A 15365-nucleotide genomic window follows, 5' to 3' on the forward strand; every position below is an offset into this window, starting at 1 on the left:
GACTTTTGGAGCCCGCTTCAGGTGTACCTCCTAACTAGAGCTGTGCAGGATTCTGATTCTGAACATGAGGACCGAGTAGGTGTTGGTTAACTGCAGCACGGTGGGCTGGGATATCATTCCACAGTTGCTGATCCTCAGGTATCGGGGGGGGGGTTGAACTGCATCCTCTGTCTGCAAGCTCAAGGGGGCTGTATTTCCTTGTATGTCACTCAGATGGTAGAAATAGAGATCGAACTCCTGTCAGGTCTTAGCCCTTCTTTCTGTTTCCCCTTTGTTTTATTTTTGCTCTAACAGAACATGCCCATACTGTATCATCTCATCAGCTTACCTGTGCGCCCTGGATCATCATTCTCCTACATGCTATGTGAATTTAAATATTGCTATATATATTGATTGCTTTGCCACTCTGTACTCTGGACTTTTTTGAGTATGTCGTACTATTGTAATGGCCATTTATGACTGTATGTATCATGTATGCATTTCCTTTTTCCTTGCTTATCTCCAAATAAAGGTTTAAAATAAAAAAAAAAGTTTACCACAATGAACAGTCATGTGGCAAATGCTGTTTACTGCAATGTGCTTCCCCTCTTTGCTAACCGAAAAAAAGTCCCAAACTGGGGAGAAGTACTTTTTTACTGTGCCACTCCAAGTCTCAGCTGGGCTTTGTAAATATGTGAGCTGGTAGTGCTACCTGTGCCACATCCCTCGGAGCAGGATGAATAGCAATGGTAGACTCCTATGCATCATCTTCCACAATGACTGTTGCATCATCATCATTGACCTCATCATCCCCTTCCATAAGTATAAGGCGTTCAGGAACTTTTCTTTTACCTTGGCTCTCCTGCTGTTTTATGGACTCTGTTGGGGTCCACTCCATGTCCCAATCATCATCATCAAAAGTGATGCTTGGTGAAGATGGTGGAGTAGTACCCTTACATTTCCTTGCTAGAGACCTGGGAGTCAATGATTCTAAAAGAGGAGGTTCTTGCTCGGAAGTATGTTCTAACATCAGTAAAATATACTATTGCTGGCTGTGGCTGCTATCCATTTTGCTCTGTTTCCTGAAATGAGTGGGTACTACTTTGCTTAAGGGACATATCAAATTCAGTTTCACAGCTCATTGGCGTTGTCAGGATTGCAATGGCCGCCTCACTGACGGACATGGCTTTGGGATTAGGTTGGGATGCTGCTGTTGTTGCAGAAGTGCTGGTCTCATCTTGCTCCCCGGAGGCTGGTACAGCAGGCACACAATGTAGTGGTCCAAAATAGGTTTGGTGCAACATTCCACTGGTGGGAAGCTGCTTCTTCTCCCTGGCAACTTTCTTGGAAGCATCTTTCTTTGGGGTCATCTTAAAGCTCTCAGCTGGCAGTTGCGCTAAGTTGCAGACAGAAGATATTGGAGTACTGACATGTGACTGCACAGGCCTTCAGTTTGGCAGTTCTGCGGGTGATGTCTCTTCTCCTGTGCACCTTAAAGCAAACAAGCAAGAAAAACATTTAGGGGCCGATTACTATGTCATTCAGAAAAGTTCAGAGTGCGATTCAGCATCTCCGAATCTGATTCGGAAGCCCTGTTTCCGACAGAATCTTACACATTTCCAAACGACCCATTATGATGTCTGAAAACCATTAGGGCTATCTGATTCGGTTCCGAAAGGCATTCAGACAGCCCGAGTCTTTGGGATCTGAATTGTACAGCTCTATGGACATGGTTTCCCAGCAAGCGATTTCGATGACCTATTCAGACAGCCGTTCCGATTCAATCTGACCAACACAAAACGGCTGTTGGAATCTCTTTTTGGGGACATGTTGCAGGCCCCCCTTCATCCGGAAGCATTCGGTTGGAGCCCCTTGGGGTACCCAAAGGACCACTCTTTCCAATCATGCACAATGTGGCAGGCCCCACAGGGTGCCCGCCACAGGGTGCAAGGTTTTCCCCAAACACTCCTTTTTTCAATGGGATCCTTTGTTCTCGTTTGGAGCACAGGCTCCCATTGAAGTCATTGCAAGTACTACCAATGTTGGGAAGCATCATAATTGGTCGTTCGGATTCGCAGAACCCAATTCGGTCGAAAACAATTCCGAGACCGATTCGGTTGGAACAGTTTCTGAACAACATCGTAATCGGCTCCTTGGTGTGAAATGTGGCATTGTTTGAAGTTTGATTTAGTACAAATAAAGGCAGTATTAGTGTGGTTGTTTACTTAGGTAATAATAAACACTTTAAAATGAAACCACACCACCATACCATAACATTTAGGGCCATATGTATGTAGGAAAAGGGTTGCGATTCGGAATTAGCGATTTTTACCGAATCGCTGATTCCGAATCGCAAATCGGGATGTATCAAGAAAATCGCAAATATTTAGCGATTCGGTAACAATTGCTAAATATCTGCGAGAACGTGAAAAGCGATTCCTGAAACCGGAAAAATTCGCAAAATTGCGATTCCTTAACGGGAAAAATCGCAAATTTGCGATTTTCGCTATACAGCCAATCGGAACACTGGTGCATTCTGATGACATCACCACCAGGAAGTAACAGAGTACCCATGCTGCAACACTGTTTGTAGAGGGAGACTCACAGACAGGGAGTGAGTGAGACTGAAGACTGCTCCAGGCACACCATGGCTGATAGTGGCAACAAGGAAATGGATGCAACACACCAGCAGGAAGGAGAACAAGCCAGAAAGCGCAAAATGAAGTTTTCAGAGGCTGAAATAGAGACCCTCATCCAGGAAATGGTGCACAACCACGACTTGCTAGTTGGTAAAAATTCCCTGAAAGTCCCAGAGGCAAGGAAAAGGAGGATTTGGGGAGAAATACAGGCAAAAGTTAATGCCCTGGGAGTCACTCACAGGACTGTAGAGGTGCTTCGCAAGCGCTGGTATGATCTGCGCCAGCGCTCCAAGGAAATGCTAGCTGCCAGGATGGAGCAGTCACACCTCACCGGTGGTGAAACATCTACAGTGCCTGATCCTACACCACTGGAGGAACTTGTGGAGGGTACACTTGCAACTGAGACCGTGAAGGGCGTAGCTGACCTAGACAGCTCGGAGCAACCACCATCCAGTGCAGGTAAGAATCATGCCATCACTACCCCACCCCCTCACCCCCACCCCCTGCATCATCCTAGAGGGTAGGGGAAGCACATTCAGAGCCAAAGCAGTCCCAAAGGCAGTCAGAGCAATGCATTATGGGAGATGTAGTGAAATGTAAATATGAGTTGTGTTACGCAGCCCCGCTAAGCCACATTTCCTTGTGCAGGTCAGGAAAGGGAACTCAATCAGTGATGTAGACCCAATAGTCTTAGAAATTTATTTAAAAAGAACAAAATAAACTAATAATGATGTGTGCTGTTCTGTCCACAGCACCAGCAATTACCCAGCCCACACGCAGTGGAACATTGAGGGACCATCCAGAGTCCGGAGAAGCAGGGCAGGAGCCAGAGTCAGATGGGGAGGACAGCCCTGTCAATCCTCCCAAGAGACGTAGGCGACACATAGTGAGGCCACTGCCACCAATGGAGGATGAGGCAGAGGACAGTAATGCAAATCAGCAGTCCCAAGGAGCACAGCCACAGCATGAGTCCAGGCCTCAGGACAGGCAACGTCAACAGGGTCTAGGAAGACGCACACAGCGCAGAGCCGGCAGCGTGGCTGAACTGGAGGATGAGACTGTCTTTGCAGGCTTGGAATTAAATATGCTCCAGCTGCAGTGCCTGCAAGCGAAAAACATGAAGTCAATGCAATGTGAAACGAGGGCAGGGCTCAGGGGCATACAAGTAGAGGTGAGGGATGCCATGCGCGAGCTATGTGGGGAGCTGCGAGCGGAACGTGCTGCACGGCGCATGGAGCAGGACCGCTTGGAACATTATACACGGGCCATTAATAGATTGTCCTCTGCCATCAACGTGTCTTCCAGGCGCAGCATGCTCATGCAGCGTGAGTTTGCACATGGCATGCAAGACATCGCCACAGCTGTCGTGCAGGCAACATCCGCTGTGGATGAGCTGAGGGCACTCCGTACAGCTGGGCCAGGAGTACTCACTCCCAGTGAGGAGGACGCACAGTCTGTGCGGAGCAACAATACCCCACCACCCAGCCAGGAGAGGCGCCGTAGTGGCCGGAGCGGTCGCCCCACTACGCACAAATAGGAAGACTTTAAATTCACAACAGTTATATTTTTGCACTGTGACTTGAACATGTGCTCTACATTTTGAGTGTGACTACTTGCCACAGAGGATATGTGGCATTGTTTACTGAGTAAAATTAAAGCATTAACAAAATTAGAAGTTGTTGTCGTCTTATTCCTTACCTAGAAGTAGTTGCGCATAATCTCATCACGCCTCTGTCGTCCAGCTGCAGCACCAGCTACGCCAGCTGCACCAGCTGGCATGCGTCCTGGTCCAGGCCCCTCTACGTCAGAGGAATCGGATTCTGTCAACTCCACTGCCGTGCCTTTCCTTGTGGCGATGTTGTGCAGCATGGCACATGCTACAACGATTTTGCAGCAGGTTTCTGGGCTGTATTGTAGCGCTCCTCCGCTTTTATGGATGCAGCGAAATCTGCTCTTCAGTATGCCGAATGTTCTTTCAATGGTGCCTCTTGTGCTAATGTGTGCCCGATTGTATCTCCGCTCACCAGCAGTTGTGGGATTGAGGTAGGGTGTCAAGATAAAGTCCCGGACTGCATAGGCACTGTCACCTGTGGTTGTAAAGGTAAATGGTTAGTGGCTGTAATGGACATGTAAGTCAGTGGTAATGTACCCTATGTGGACAAGCATTTACCTAGTAAGTATCCCTCGCCAAATTCTCCTCTGGACAGTCTACGGTATAGGCCACTGTGTCTGAACATAAATGAGTCATGTGTGCTGCCAGGATACTTCGCAACTATATCAGTTATGATATTTTTAGCATCACACACCACCTGTATGTTTAGTGAATGGTAGCATTTCCTGTTCCTATATATATACTCATTGTGTGAGGGGGGTGAAATGGCGATATGTGTCCCGTCAATACATCCTATGACGTGGGGGAATTGGGCTATGCTGTAGAAGTCCAGCTTGGTCTGGGCAAGTTCCTGTGGGGTGCTGGGGAAGTGTATGTGGTGTGGCATTCTGTGTACCATGGCATCCAGGAATGCATGGAAAAAGCGCGACAGTGCACTTTGTGATACCCCTCCCACTGAGGCTATGACCCCCTGAAAACTACCTGAGACCAGCAGGTGTAGTGAACACAGGACCTGAATGTGTGTGTGGATGGCTTGTGTCCTACGTGTGGGGTGTTCTAGATAGGGTCTGAGCTCATCAATTAAATCCATAATACTGTCTTCCTCCAGTCTGTAATAGCTGTAGATGTCCTCCTCTGTGCGCTGGTAGATGGTGATGCGGTCACGGAATGTCCTCTCCTGGCGCCTCCTCCTTTGCGCAGCAGCTCTCAGCCTTCGCCTCCTTGCAATGACGTACAGCCCAGCCATTGTGGAAAAGAGTCTGTTGCATTGTGGGATTCCTTATATACTTTGCACCTGGTTACCACCTGCTCCCACTTGGTGGTAATTGCGATGCGCTATTTTGCGAATTTGCTCATTTCGCTATTTGCGATTTTTTGATACATATCATTGCGATTCCTTATTTGCGATTGCTTCATTTGCGATGTTCGCTAACTGCATGGTCGCAAATTGAGGAATCGCAATGATAATCGCAATTTTTTGCATCACGCATTTTAAGGAATCGCTATTATTGCGATTCCCAAAATTGCGATGCATTTTTCCTTCATACATTGGGAAATGCTGGTTTTTGGTCGCAAACGCTATTTTTTTGCGAATCGCAGCGTTTGCGACCAAAAATTACCTTCATACATATGGCCCTTAATTCTTCATCAGAATAACACACAATATACAGAATGATAGAGCTTTTTCTTTTATGTTTTATTTTCGAAAGGAGACACCTTTGGCACTAAGTGAACTACATGGGAAAATGGAATAGTAATCTTTGAAACAATGGAGGTTAGTGTGCGCCTATGGCAGGCAATGTGTTCTAGAGGGAAATGGCGCCATGAAACCGCTTGGTGTAAGAGCGCTTTACAAACATTATTAACATAACATAACAATAATCATCATTACATAAATGAATGATGCCGATGTGTCTAAAGTGCCCCTCAGCCAGGATGTCTAGGAGGAATTAAATACCTAAAAAACGGAAACTGCTGCACGGCCGTGCACCTATGATGGATGCAAAGACCGAGACAAAATGGGATTTTTTTTTAAATTTAAATCAAAAATATTCAAAAATAACAGAAAAAATTTGAAATAAAAATATTAAAATATTCAAAAATGAAAAGAAATTTAAATAAAAATACAATAGAAACATTTTTTTAAATAAAAAAATGGAAACGATTACAATTACCAAAATTATTATGAATATGAAGATAAAAAAAATTGACAATCAGTAAAAAAATATAAGAACATTTAAACGAGAAAATAAAAATTATAATAAATAAAACATCAATAATTGCCGATGTTTATATGGCAGGATGAGAGGAAACCTATTGGAGATGCAAAATTAAAAAAATGCATGTAATATATGTAAGCACTGTTCATCAAAATAATTTTATTACTATACATACTACAGTGATCCTCAAGCATATTATTAAACTGATATCTCATCCATTCATGCAAGCCTATGGCAAAGGCCCACTGGCTGGATGTATAAAATGGCTGCCAGCCAGTGATACATGGTCAAACAACAACACTGAGCAAGGAGGCATGGGGAACAAAGAACAAATGCAAGCCTATAACAAAAGCACAATGACTGGAAGCATAAAATGACTGCTAGCCAGTGCCACATGGTCAAACAACACTGAGCAAGGAGGCATGGGCAACAAAGAACACATGCAGGCCTATGGCAAAAGCACACTGGCTGGCTACACAAAATAGCCACCAGCCACATGGTCACAACAACAACCAGCAAAGAGGCATGGCCACAACAGAGAAGATATGCACCCTATGGCAAAAGCACACTGGCTGGCAACACAAAATGGCCACTAGCCACATGGTCATGAAAACAACAACAACCAAAAGGGAGACAACAACAAAGAAGACATGAGGGCCTATGGCAAAACATTCAGCAATGCCACAAATGAAAATCCACTGGGTTAAATACTTTTACAACAACACACATCTTTCAAAGGCCTCACATATATTACCCATCCTATACGCTATTTGAAGAAACAGATCATGAAATACCCCAAAATACACACTTTGTAATGTAATCCAATTCCATGCATGGCCTAAATGATGTTTCAATTCAACAGACAGAAAAAGTTGTTTCATACACCCATGACTAGTACTGGACCTGCTTGCTGGAAGGCTCATTGGCAGACTAGGCCACATAGTGAATTAAATGAATATTACAAATTAATTGAAAATATGGAGAAAATGTACTACAATTTTCCATTGCAAAACAAGAAAAATTACATGCAAAAAATTAAACAGGCCCCCACTGAAACTGAAGGCCACCCACCACAATACATTTTAAAAATCACATAAATGTACAAATAAATCCTGGTGCATGCCACCAATAAAACAAACAACACCCTTATACAACAGTTTTTGAACTTACTTGTGAAATCTCAAATATAAAGTCCTTACATCCAATGGTATATATGCAGCAGACAAGAAGAGTGATCCTTCCAGCTCCTTATCCAAATTAAAAGTGAGCAGGAGCAGAACAAAGCACTTGAAGGAGCCTGCTGGACAGGAACAGGAAGTTGGATTCTCTGGCACTTCCTTCCTGTTGGAAAAAAAGAGTAAATAAAAGGTTTCTTGCACACAAAAAATAACTCCAACGGCCCGTTGGAGAACAAAATCGACTTGAAAAGCCTCTCAACTGCTTTTCAAGCACAAACGCTGCTGAGGGGTATGCATCACACCTGGGAAGGTTGAATTCAGGAACCTACGACTCCTCCGTAGAGTGCCTGAATTCCTCAAACTCTGGAAGCGGAGTTTACTGCCCAGGTCCAATAATCATGCCTTTAAGGGTACAGTTAAGCCTTTCAACTACCCCTTTGGTTTGGGGGTGGTAAGGAGTAGTGAACTTGAAGGTAACCCCACACTCTTTCCACATGGCTTTCACTACCTCCACCACCTTGCCCACTTCGTCCACCTCCTTAGTGAAATCCACATGGGTAAAGATCCCCATCAGTGCCCTGGCCATGACGGGCATAGTCACTGGCCTAAGATGAATAGTTTCTGGGTTGCATGGTTCACTAAGACCAGAACAAATCTGTTGCCCTTGGCTGTCTAGGGATCCAGGGGTCCCACAATGCCGATGTCTACCCACTCAAATAGGGTGCTAACGACAGTGAAGGTTGCAGGCGGGCATTGCACTTCCCCCTGACCTGCCACTTGCCTAGCAGGTAGGACTGCACTTCATTTGGAAATGATAGAAGAAGGTGACAACCTTGTCAAAGGTCTCGTCTTGCCACAAATGACCTGCCAGTCGCACGTCATGAAGGACTGGGGTACCACCAACACATGAGCTGCACAAGGCTCAGGAGCTTTAAGGTCTCTATACAGGAGATCATTGTCCCAGTAAAACAGGTGCTTGCCAGAGGCATCATCAGCTGCCTGGGCCTCAGCCTGCTGCTCAAGAGTAGGCCACTCCTTCTGCACTTTGCTGATCTCTTCCCTGGAGGGACCCACTTCCTGCTGCTAGTTGGTCAGCTCAGGCAGATTCCCCTCTTCAGCTACATCTTCCCTTGTGAGTACCGGGGTGTCCCCCGCAGGTACTGTCTCCTCTCAGACCAAAGGAATCTCAGGAGCAAGTTTCCCATGTTGCAGAGATTCTGCTTGCGCAGAACTGTGCCTCAGGACAACAGAACATTAGACTGCAGGGACTGTGTCTCTCTGTCACAACAATGCCTGCCAGCCATAATTTCTTAGCTACTTCACAATGTTTTATCTGAACTCCTAAACTTCCCGGAATAGCAGGTAATTTTGACAACCTAGAAATCAACATTGAAGTCCCCAAGGGAACCGTGGAAACAGATTATCACCTTTCGCTTCTCACTCATGCATGTCCATAATAAACAAAATAAAGACATGAGGAAAGTTTACAATATTGTTTGAAACTAGTGTGCTCTATTATGAAGCATGTGTGCTGCAATTAGAAAACATATGCATCGAAGTAAATTAATCAACATTATTAGTAAACTGTACACAATGAAAACCCCATAAATGGTAAATTATGTATCTGGTTAAACCTATCCACATTTAGTGACCACTGGAATATATCAGTAATCTCTGGGATTAACACTTGGGGGTCGATTCCGATTCGGCAAAATTCCCTACGATTTGCCATACGGAGCATTTTTCCCATACAATTCGTACAGCTTCAACGTCTCCGTACGAACGATGAAGTACGATCCAAACCCAAAGCAGATATCCGTACAAATCGTATCAAACACCGTACAACCAAAAAATACATACGATTTGTATCCTGTTCATGCAGTACGCGACCTCCGTACGTAAACAAGCAGCAGTTTCCGGACCAGCAAGTATGATTCGTCTCTGCGACACTCCGTACGACCCTTTTCTACGGGAGCTGAAAACAGCCGTAAAAGCAGAGTCCGGCTCGAACCGCACCCCTTTATGCGACATACACGCCATGAACCCCATCATCCGTGTCATCCCAGTCCTGTACACCTACGACCTGGTGCATAGAAACCGACAACGGCGCAGACGGTGAGTATAACGTACCGCAACAACGGAAATCTACTGGTACGGTGCGTCTTACACATTCGCCTATACCACCATTGCAATAGTGATACGAGCCATACATATGCCATCAATGTTGGGGTATGGTGCATTTCACGTGCTCGGGTATGGCACCATTGTAATAGTGAAACGAGCCGCACTCACGCCATGAATGTTGAGATACGGTGCGGTTGAAGCTCGCGGATGGCACCATTGTAATAGTGATACGACCCGCACACACTTTTATGAAAGCTGGCCTGTACACCGGGTTATGTGTGTATTTTTTATATAATCTGTCACACATTGTTATAAAATAGATTGAGATAACATGATGTGTGTATTTATAAAACTTCATTTTAATTATTATTTTTTTTCCCCGCTCACAAATATTATGTGGCTTTTTGTCACTTTTTTTATATATAAATGACAGTTAGTATACTTTTTTTTACAATTCATGCAAATTTCTAAGCATAGACATATATCTAATTACAGTGATTTATCATACATATATCAATACATAAGTCAACAACTGATTATCATTGCCCAATACAAAACTAGATCCAACGCGTTTCGGCGAGTCGCCTTCATCAGGAGTTTGTATTCTCAATTGTCGATTTGATACTAAAACAGTAGAAAACACTCAATTAATTTTTCTCAAAAACGAAACAATCTATAGTAAACAACATGTGACAGTGGTTATGTCTATATTACACTAGTACTCTCTGCTGTATAATTTGTTCATGGGCACCCTCTCCTGGCGCCGAAAACTCTCTACCCTAGACAATTGCAAGCTCTGTCTATACACATCATTATCTACATATTTACAATCTACATATACATATCATTATCTACATATATACAGTCTATATCTACATACAAAACATTTTTAATAATGTATAGACATAACCACTGTCACATGTTGTTTACTATAGATTGTTTCGTTTTTGAGAAAAATTAATTGAGTGTTTTCTACTGTTTTAGTATCAAATCGACAATTGAGAATACAAAAGTCCTGATGAAGGCGACTCGCCGAAACGCGTTGGATCTAGTTTTGTATTGGGCAATGATAATCAGTTCTTGACTTATGTATTGATATATGTATGATAAATCACTGTAATTAGATATATGTGTATGCTTAGAAATTTGCATGAATTGTAAAAAAAAGTATACTAACTGTTATTTATATATAAAAAAAGTGACAAAAAGCCACATAATATTTGTGAGTGGGGAAAAAAAAAATAATTAAAAAGAAGTTTTATAAATACACACATCATGTTATCTCAATCTATTTTATAACAATGTGTGACAGATTATATAAAAAATACACACATAACCCGGTGTACAGGCCAGCTTTCATAAAATTGTATTATCCCTACTAGGGTTTATCCATTTAGGTAGGGGCCTCCTTCTCCCAAAACAACGACCCGCACACACGCCATGAATGTTGGGGTACAGTGCGTTTCGCGATTGCGTATGGCACCAGTGTAATAGTGATACGACCCGCACACACGCCAGGAACGTTGGGGTACGGTGCGTTTCACGCTCGCGTATGGCACCAGTCTAATAGTGATACGACCCACACACATACTCAATAGAAGGGGGACCCCTCGTCACTTGAAGGCAGGTAGGCGGGGAAATGCAATAAACAGGAGAGAACAGAAATTGCATGCCTATAAAGGAGTAGTATTGGGCCTAAAATAGGTCCTTATATACTTATATCAACCCCTGAACCACACATATGAATCTCAGAACATGATTACAAAAGTAAAAAAGATTTTTTATTTCATGGAAAAACAAGCTTTCTCAATACATAATGGTTGCATAGATAATTGCATCATACATAAGAATATTTTTCATTTAATATATACATAACTCAATCACATCATCACAACAACCCACATGCCAGCCAACACTTTCATACCAACATACATACAGCTCTTGTTACACACAACACACAACTCCACAGTTGTATCATAGCCAATGGTTGATCTGAGAGTGATAGGTGGAACACAATAAACTAGGGATGAACCTCAGATCGCTCAGGTGGTCCCCAGATGTAGAAAACGCCAACGCGCGTTTCGGTGTATGGCCCCAGCCGGGGCTACACCTTCATCAGGGCGGGAATATAAAGAGGCATAGTGGGACAGGATGTCTGTGAAGAGAATATATACATACTTAAAACAGGCACAGAATAATTTTACCCGTACAAGGAGCAAAAAGTGGGGTTCAGGGGGATTAGGGAAATCAAGAGGACAATCAAATAGAATGGAAGGTGAGAAACCGCATGATTCATATTAGTACACACAATATTGATTTAACATGATAAAGGAACATAGACTGCATACCTAAGATACACCTTTTAAAAAAAATAATAATAGACACAAACAAATAGATAGTGAGAGTATTTTAAGCCAGGCACCAAGATGCGCCTAGATGCTCCACCACTCCCAATAACGAGAGTAAATGAGGATTTAGAAACAGAATAATTCACGTGCACCCAATAAATAAGTGAGACCTATTTTTAGGCCTATACTACTCCTTTATAGGCAGGTAATTTCTGTTCTCTCCTGTTTATTGCACGACCCACACATATGCCATGAATGTTGGGGTACAGTGCGTGACATTTGAGTGGGTGTAAATGACTCCCAGCAGTGTCCAGACAGATGAGGGCTGGGTGGATATGACTCCCAGCAGTGTCCAGACGGGATGAGGGGTGGGTGCAGAGGACTCCTAGCAATGTCCAGACAGATGAGGGGTGGGTGGCTATGAGTCCCAGCAGTGCCCAACAGTATGGGGTGGGTGCAGAGGACTCCCAGCAGTGCCCAGACATACGAGGGGTGGGTGCAGAGGACTCCCAGCTGTGTCCAGACAGATGAGGGGTGGGTGCAGAGGACTCCCAGCAGTGTCCAGACATATGAGAGGTGGGTGCAGAGGACTCTTACCAGTGTCCAGACAGATGAAGGGTGGGTGCAGAGGACTCCCACCAGTGCACAACAGTATGGGGGTGGATGCAGAGGACTCCAAGCAGTGTCCAGACAGATGAGGGGTGTGTGCAGAGGACTCCCACCAGTGCCCAACAGTATGGGGTGGGTGCAGAGGACTCCCAGCAGTGTCCAGACAGAGGAGGGGTGGGTGCAGAGAATCTGCTAGCAGTGTCCACACCAATGAGGGGTGGGTACTGAGGACTCCCAGCATAGGCCAACAGTGTGGGGGTGGGTGGATATGAGTCCCAGCAGTGTCCATACAGATGAGGGGTGGGTGCAGAGGACTCCCAGCAGTGTCCAGAAAGATGAGGGGTGGGTGCAGAGGTCTCCCAGCATAGGCCAACAGTATGGGGGTGGATGCAGAGGACTCCCAGCAGTGCCCACACATATGAGGGGTGGGTGCCGAGGACTCCCAGCATAGGCCAACAGTATGGGGGTGGGTGGGTATGACTCCCAGCAGTGTCCACACATATGAGGGGTGGGTGCCGAGGACTCCCAGCATAGGCCAACAGTATGGGGGTTGGTGGATATGACTCCCAGCAGTGTCCAGACAGATGAGGGGTGGGTGGATATGACTCCCAGCAGTGTCCAGACAGATGAGGGGTATGTGCAGAGGACTCCCAGCATAGGCCAACAGTATGGGGGTGGGTGCAGAGGACTCCAAGCAGTGTCCAGACAGATGAGGGGTGTGTGCAGAGGACTCCCACCAGTGCCCAACAGTATGGGGTGGGTGCAGAGGACTCCCAGCAGTGTCCAGACAGAGGAGGGGTGGGTGCAGAGAATCTGCTAGCAGTGTCCACACCAATGAGGGGTGGGTACTGAGGACTCCCAGCATAGGCCAACAGTGTGGGGGTGGGTGGATATGAGTCCCAGCAGGTTCCACACATATGAGGGGTGGGTGCAGAGGACTCACCGCATAGGCCAACAGTATGGGGGTGGGTGGATATGACTCCCAGCAGTGTCCAGACAGATGAGGGGTGGGTGCAGAGGACTCCCAGCAGTGTCCACACATATGAGGGGTGGGTGCAGAGGACTCCCAGCATAGGCCAACAGTATGGGGTGGGTGGATATGACTCCCAGCAGTGTCCAGACAGATGAGGGGTGGGTGGATATGACTCCCAGCAGTGTCCAGACAGATGAGGGGTGGGTACAGAGGACTCCCAGCATAGGCCAACAGTATGGGGGTGGGTGGATATGACTCCCAGCAGTGTCCAGACAGATGAGGGGTGGGTGCAGAGGACTCCCAGCATTGGCCAACAGTATGGGGGTGGGTGGATATGACTCCCAGCAGTGTCCAGACAGATGAGGGGTGGGTGCAGAGGACTCCCAGCAGTGTCCAGAAAGATAAGGGGTGGGTGCAGAGGACTCCCAGCATAGGCCAACAGTATGGGGTGGGTGCAGAGGACTCCCAGCAGTGCCCACACATATGAGGGGTGGGTGCCGAGGACTCCCAGCATAGGTCAACAGTATGGGGGTGGGTGGGTATGACTCCCAGCAGTGTCCACACATATGAGGGGTGGGTGCAGAGGACTCCTAGCATAGGCCAACAGTATGGGGGTTGGTGGATATGACTCCCAGCAGTGTCCAGACAGATGAGGGGTGGGTGGATATGACTCCCAGCTGTGTCCAGACAGATGAGGGGTATGTGCAGAGGACCCCCAGCATAGGCCAACAGTATGGGGGTGGGTGGATATGACTCCCAGCAGTGTCCAAACAGATGAGGGGTGGGTGGATATGACTCCCAGCAGGTTCCACACATATGAGGGGTGGGTGCAGAGGACTCACCGCATAGGCCAACAGTATGGGGGTCGGTGGATATGACTCCCAGCAGTGTCCAGACAGATGAGGGGTGGGTGCAGAGGACTCCCAGCAGTGTCCACACATATGAGGGGTGGGTGCAGAGGACTCCCAGCATAGGCCAACAGTATGGGGTGGGTGGATATGACTCCCAGTAGTGTCCAGACAGATGAGGGGTGGGTGGATATGACTCCTAGCAGTGTGCAGACAGATGAGGGGTGTGTGCAGAGGACTCCCAGCATAGGCCAACAGAATGGTGGTGGGTGGATATGATTCCCAGTGGTGTCCAGACAGATGAGGGGTGGGTGGATGTGACTCCCAGCAGTGTCCAGACAGATGAGGGGTGGGTGCAGTGGACTCCCAGCATAGGCCAACAATATGGGGTTCGATGGATATGACTCCCAGCAGTGTCCAGACAGATGGGGGTGGTTGCAGCGGACTCCCACTAGTGCCCAACAGTATGGGGGTGGGTGCAGAGGACTCCCAGCAGTGTCCATACAGATGAGGGGTGGGTGCAGAGGACTCCCAGCAGTGTTCACACATATGAGGGGTGGGTGCAGTGAACTCCCAGCATAGGCCAACAGTATGGGGGTGGGTGGATATGACTTCCAGCAGTGTCCATACAGATGAGGGGTGGGTGAATATGACTCCCAGCAGTGTCCAGACAGATGAGGGGTATGCGCAGAGGACTCCCAGCATAGGCCCACAGTACAGGGGTGGGTGTATATGACTCCCAGCAGTGTCCAGACAGATGAGGGGTGGGTGGATATGACTCCCAGCAGTGTCCACACATATGAGGGGTGGGTGCAGAGGACTCCTAGCATACGCCA

The sequence above is a fragment of the Lissotriton vulgaris genome, chromosome 11 (genome assembly GCF_964263255.1).
Source record: "Lissotriton vulgaris chromosome 11, aLisVul1.2, whole genome shotgun sequence".
Classification (NCBI taxonomy): domain Eukaryota; kingdom Metazoa; phylum Chordata; class Amphibia; order Caudata; family Salamandridae; genus Lissotriton; species Lissotriton vulgaris.